The following is a 6,347-nucleotide window of genomic DNA, read 5'->3' as shown; positions in this document are numbered from 1 at the left end:
GGACATTACAGCTGGAAAAATGCCACAGAGACAGAAATACTGCATGGAGAATTAGAAACCAAAGGGTCTGCCCTAAACACAATGCTAGCCAGCATCTGTTTACACTGAACAACACACTTTTCACAGACAGTATCTCATGGGATACACCAAGACTAAGACGGTCAATATTGACACCTTCATTTGTCAGATGATGAAACAGGCACAGAGTAGTTGAGTTGGTTGCTTAAGATCACACAGCTGGACAAATCGGGACTCACACCCAGGTTCTCATTCCAGATTTCAAGCTCAACCAAAGCATGAAATAATTTAAGGGCTTACATGCTTATTGAACAAAGGAAGGAACCAAAACATTGGTGCAAATTTACAATCACCATCTATTCACACGGTGTTGTGAGATTTATAAAGATCTCTCCCCAATATTGTCTCATCTGAGCCTCACAACAACCCTGAGGTTTCACTTGCTTTGCTTTACAGGTGGGAAATCTGCGGCACAGATAAACCAGTTTCTCCAAAACCACAGGGTAAGTGGCAGAGCTTTAGAAAAACAAAAACAAAACAATACAAAACAAAGCGAAAAGAAAGGAATAACAATTTTTCTAAAAAAAAGCTGGGCCGGGCGCGGTGGCTCAGGCCTATAATCCCAGCACTTCGGGAGGCCGAGGCGGGTGGATCACGAGGTCATGAGATAGAGACCATCCTGGTCAAAATGGTGAAACGCCGTCTCTACTAAAGATACAAAAAATTAGCTGGGCATGGTGGCGCGTGCTTGTAATCCCAGCTACTTGGGAGGCTGAGGCAGGAGAATTGCCTGAACCCAGGAGGCGGAGGTTGCGGTGAGCCAAGATCGCGCCATGCACTCCAGCCTGGGTAACGAGTGAAACTCCGTCTCAAAAAACAAACAAACAAACAAAAAAGCCATAGGTCTCTGAGCTTTGATTCTCCCTAGAAGCCCAATACTCTTAATCTCTGTGTCTCCAGGTTTTAACTAGACACATAAGAGATGCTCAATAAACATTTGCTGAACAAATGAAAGAATGAATGAGAAAACGAACGTAATTAAATTACGAATGGGAAAGAGACTTAAAAGCTGACCCAGTCTATGTTAAAGCAATTATTATCTCCATCACTCTGTCCCCTCTCTTAGCCCCTCTGGCACTGGATGTGAAATTCCTCCTGCCAAATTGGCTCTTCCACGCGGGGAGGAAGGGGATCTCCCAGGTGCCGGAGACCCTCGCACCCGAGCCTCCCCCCCAAGCCCCAGCCGGCTCCGCCGTCTGAGCTGGGAGAGAAGGGATAAGGGATGGGGGCCCCGGAGGTGAAGGAGCCCGGCGAAGACGGGGGTGGAGGGCTGGAGGGGAATGACGGCGGCCACACCCCCGGCGGGGCGGGGCCGGCCCGCGGGTCCCCGCGCGTCCCGGTCGGTCTGCGGCGGAGCAAGCGGGGCCAGCGCTGCAGAAGGCGGCTGGCTCTCCGGGAGGGTCACATCCCGCTGCAGGGGCGGACCCGGGCCAGCGTCCGGGCAACGCCCCCAGCTTCGGGAGAGACTCCCCGCCCGCCAGAGCTCTGAGGGCTCCGCAGACCAGGCCCGCGTCAGGATGGGGTAGGGGCAGCGCCACCGAGTCGGGCGATGGGCTGCCCTCTGGGCACCGAGCAGCCCCCGGAGGCCTGACAGACCTCGAAGACCGTCGGAGGTGGGTGTGGGCAGGGCTGACTGCGCTCTGGGGGCGCCCGGGCAAGGCGAGGGCGGGAGGGCGCGGGGGGCGGGGGGGCGGCGGGGAATAGGGCTGTGGCGAGCTGTGGGGAGCCCAGGAGAGGTGCTGCCTCCACGACCCCCGGGAGTTCTGGGCAGTCCGTGATACCCCCCCCCCAATTCCTACCACCTCCAGGAGCCCTGCCTGGATGTCAAGCGGATGCCCCAGTGCCCCCCACCCCCGGGCTCGGTGGACATGGCTTCGCTGATGCCCCTTTCCCCATATCTAAGCCCCACGGTCCTCCTGCTGGTCAGCTGTGACCTGGGCTTTGTGCGAGCAGGTGAGTAAAGGGGAACCGGGCTGAGGGTCCACCAGAGCTAGTCAGAGGGTGAACCTGTTAACACTCTGGCTCCTGCAGACCGGCCTCCCTCTCCTGTGAATGTGACGGTCACTCACCTCAGAGCCAACTCGGCCACTGTGTCCTGGGGCGTCCCAGAAGGCAACATCGTCATTGGCTACTCCATTTCCCAGCAAGTATGAATCACCCTTCTGCTCCCCCAACCTGTGTCCTTGGATTTCTGCACATTCCTTCACTTAGGTGGGGGATCTGGAAGCAGGCTATCCTGGCTCAGGCTGCCCTTTTCACGCTACTCCCCCAGAGTGCTTGGATGTTGAAGAGTCTCGGTTGAGCCTTGTGGCCTGGCACTGGGTTGAGGCTGGTCTCCTCTCCCCTCATCTCCCTGCAGCGGCAGAATGGCCGCGGGCAGCGTGTGATTTGGGAGGTGAACACCACCACCCGGGCTGGTACCCTCTGACGCCTGGCTGAAGACAGTGACTACACAGTGCAGGTCAGGAGGATCGGCCTTCGGGGAGAGAGCCCCCCAGGGCCCCAGGTGCACTTCCGAACTCTCAAGGGTTCTGACCAGCTAACTTCAAACAGCTCAGGCCCAGGTGAGGGTCTGTGCTATTGGATTCTCTGGCTGCTTACCCGGCTTGCAGCCTCTTTCTTACTTCCCCAAGACAAGCAACAATCCAGCTGAGATGAATAGGATGATTTAATCCATTGTACTACCAGGAAAGGAAGGAAAAGCAGGTGGGAAGGGGACTGGGTATAGACAGGCTGGTATTGAGTTGTTCCGGGGGAAGGGCTTCTAAGCTTCCTGTTACCCAACTTCACATCAGCTGCAGCCTGCATGAGTGAGTAATTAACTTGCAACCATCTGCTTTTTAGTCGCTAACCACCTGTCCACCAATGGCTTCCTCCCACGGAGGGGCTACTCTACACTCCAAGGGCAACATTATGATGGGTCTGCCCTCTCTAATCCCCAGCATCTCCATCCTGCATATGTCTGCACAGAGAGTTATTCCCCAGTAACCTGGAGTCTGCCTTCTCCCTTCTCAGGTGACATCACAGGGGAGGGTCTTGATGGAGAGCGACCACTGCAGACTGGGGAAGTGGTCATCATTGTGGTGGTGTTGCTCATGTGAGCTGGTGAGTAAGCAGCTAGACAGGGGACCAGGGACTCACTTAAGGTGGGAGGTGGCAAAAGTTGTCAGGAGAAAAAGAAGTGAGAGAATTGAGCCGGTCGCGGTGGCCCATGATTGTAATCCCAGCACTTTGGGAGGCTGAGGCAGGCAGATCACCTGAGGTCAGGAGTTCAAGACCAGCCTGGCCAACATGGTGAAACCCGGTCTCTAGTAAAAATACAAAAATTACCGGGATGTGGTGGAGGATGCCTTTAACCCCAGCTACTCGGGAGGGTGAGGCAGGAGAATCGCTTGAACTCAGCTGTGAAAGTTGCAGTGAGCTGAGATCACGCCACTGCACCCCAGCCTGGGTGACAGAGCAAGACTCTGTCTCAAAGAAAAAAAAAAGGGAAGTGAAAGAAATGGAGTGGGGAGATACTTAGTTGAGGAGGGATGATTCGTTAGTTTGAAGAGAGGGAGAGGAGGCTGTTGAGAGCCCAGAGAGGAGGACTGCATTGGGCACCAGGAATTCAGGATGTTCTTCATGGATTTTTCTAGAAGCTATGTGGGTATCTCCCTGTTGTGGGAGATGAAAGCTCAGACTGTATTGTGTTTCAGCTGTAATTGGGCTGTTCTGCCATCAGTATGACATCATCAAGGACAACGACTTCACCAACAATCCCAAGCAGAAGGGAAAGGGATGGGAAGAGAGTCCTCAGGGAAGGCCAGTGGGGACAAGACAGATGATGTGGGGACCAGTGAGGGCAGAAAGGGTGCTTTTGCCCCTGAGGGGCAGCCAGGGAAAGGAAGAAGGTCAAAGAGGGGCAGAAAAAGATGGAGGGAGGCTGGAGAGAAATGGTGGCACCTATTACCTTCCTGAAATTGAGACTCAGTCCATTTTCTTTCACAGAAAAAGTCAAGATCCGTCAACACCATCGACGTTTAAGTGAAGAAACACACCCAGAAGAGAGATGCACTAACAAATTGGGGATGGGGGTGGGACCAGGGAAAATCCAAGATGGTGATCTGCCTGAGACTCCCAGAAGGTAATGACACTCTCCCCATCTCAGGCCTGGTACCCATCCTCTTTCCACTGTGAGAGAGCCAGAAGGTAGGTCTGTTAAAAGTCTGTGCCCCTGGACCTGGGGAGCAGATATCAGATGGGATATCTCTTCCCATCCCCTGGTCCAGGGGAGAGTCACTTGTTCTACCCTAATCCCATTAGGTCCCAAGTGGGGGCCCCATTCCACCTGTATCAGGACTCTCAGCATGCCCAGCTGCCCCCACATCTTGCCTCTGGGCCTCAGAGAGGGGTGTTTCTGTGGGTAATCCTCTTTCCCCAGCAAACAAAAGGAACTGTCTCAGCCTAGAGGCAGATGCTGCACTGCACTACTCCAGTGTCTTCCATGGAGCCTCAGGTGCTCCCCCTCTCACCTGGCAGCCCCTTCAGCTGCCAGTGATCTCATTACTTGGACATTTTTCCAATAAAGGTTCTTGGGCAAACTGGAGTTGACTATATAGTATGCCGAAGACATTTCCTCACCTTGTCTCTTTCCTGACCCTCCAAGGGCCCCTCACATCACCACCTACTTGACAGGAGCAGATTCTCATTGCAAGGTGTAAAAATACTCCACCCTGGGATAAGGACCAGGAAGAAGAGGTGTAGAAAACTAGAACCCCAGATTCTGTTGCTTTGTTGGGTGAGAAGGGGAAAAAGATAAGAGAAAGATGTAAGTTCCAGGACCACTGGAAACTAAGGCATATCAAAGGAGAGGGCAGTACCTTTTTTAAGCTTCACTTCTTGCATCAACAGCACAGCTCCTCACCACTTATTCTTCTGACTCCTCCATCAACCCTGGGCTAATGGTCAGAAAAGGACTAAGCAGTGTCTTGGGGACTACTGAAAGGACAGCTACACTCATGGATTCCTGGTGCCACATGCTCCTATCCTATGTGTTCCTGTGTCTGTTCCTCCCTCCTTTGCGTTCCCTTTCTGCTCTGCCTCTGTTTAGTCAAAGTCAATAATAAGTGTAAATCATAAATGAGTTTATGTTCATGCTCTGCCACCATATCCAGAGGAGGATTCTCTTTCTTTTTTTTTTTTTTTCGTTCACTATTTCCAGTAATGGCTATAAGCAACAGAGGAGGATTCTGAAAATAAAACTGAGGGGTTGGGACTCAAGGATTATCATTGGAGCTCTGAAGCCTACTTGTTTCCTGTGAAAATAGGGGCTGTCCTCTACTCTTTCCTATTTTCTAAGGAGTGGTTGGTGGCCATGAGACAAACACCTGTTGACATTTACAGCCACTGTGGGGGAAGGTTTCTGGACCCACAATCTCTCCAGAGAGCATATGCTACACTTTCTGGAGAGTCACAGATCTTCCCAGCTTTGGGTCATTTCAGAGAGGCTTATGAGTAACTCCTTTTCTGCATTTCAGTATCTCTGGTATGTTAGAAGATAGGCCAAAAATTCGGAAAGGAACTCCAATCCAAACAAAGATCAACAAGTCAGTATCTTTTCTACTTAACCAATCTCCAACCCCAGGTATCACAAGACAACTATCAGGTGAGCCAAGTCTGGTCTGCCCTCAAAACTGAACCATTAAAGCATTCCAATGTAAACAACAGTCTTTAACCCACCATTACCCAATTTGGAAGTAGGGTACCTTACATTTCTCTGGCAGCTGGTTGGAAAACACTCATCTCTCAGATTCTGAGAATAAATATCATCATTTATTGGGATGGGAGTGTCACAGGTTATAGTATCATGGCATGGAGAGAGCGAGCTAGGAGTTGAGAAGGAACATAAAAGGTGTTTAAAGCTACCAACTCTGGGTTGAATTCCAGTTCCAAGTCCTTTGCTGACTGTGTTAGTTTGAGCAAGTGCCCTGAGTCTCCTGTTCTGTAAAATGAGACTAATAATAACGCTACCCCCTTCAAAAGGCGGTTTTGGGATTAAATGACATAAATGCATTTATAACAGTTTGCACAGTACCTGGCAGGCACATACTGAGCATCAATGGTTAGCTATTGTTATTAGCCTTGCGATCTCGTGCAAGTCATGTAACTAACCTATTTGGGCACAACTCCGGCAACTGCAAAAGGCCTATCATAGCAACCGCCCTGCTTTTCTCCAGGGTTGTGAAGATTAAAAGAGTGCACTCAGCAACAGTCAGGTATGACAAACA

At 51.5% G+C, this 6,347-nt stretch overlaps 1 pseudogene across 1 annotated transcript; it reads left to right on the top strand.

Moving 5' to 3' along the window:
- The first annotated feature begins 1,899 nt into the window (after positions 1 to 1,899).
- LOC118147374 (fibronectin type III domain-containing protein 4-like) lies at positions 1,900 to 4,661 on the top strand (annotated as a pseudogene). The gene is made up of 5 exons (XR_013526729.1): positions 1,900 to 2,031; positions 2,110 to 2,225; positions 2,438 to 2,642; positions 3,094 to 3,183; positions 4,069 to 4,661. The product of XR_013526729.1 is annotated as a fibronectin type III domain-containing protein 4-like (transcript).
- The last annotated feature ends 1,686 nt before the right edge of the window (positions 4,662 to 6,347 follow it).

The sequence above is a fragment of the Callithrix jacchus genome, chromosome 14 (genome assembly GCF_049354715.1).
Source record: "Callithrix jacchus isolate 240 chromosome 14, calJac240_pri, whole genome shotgun sequence".
NCBI lineage: Eukaryota > Metazoa > Chordata > Mammalia > Primates > Cebidae > Callithrix > Callithrix jacchus.
This window is presented reverse-complemented; position numbering and strand designations above follow the sequence as displayed.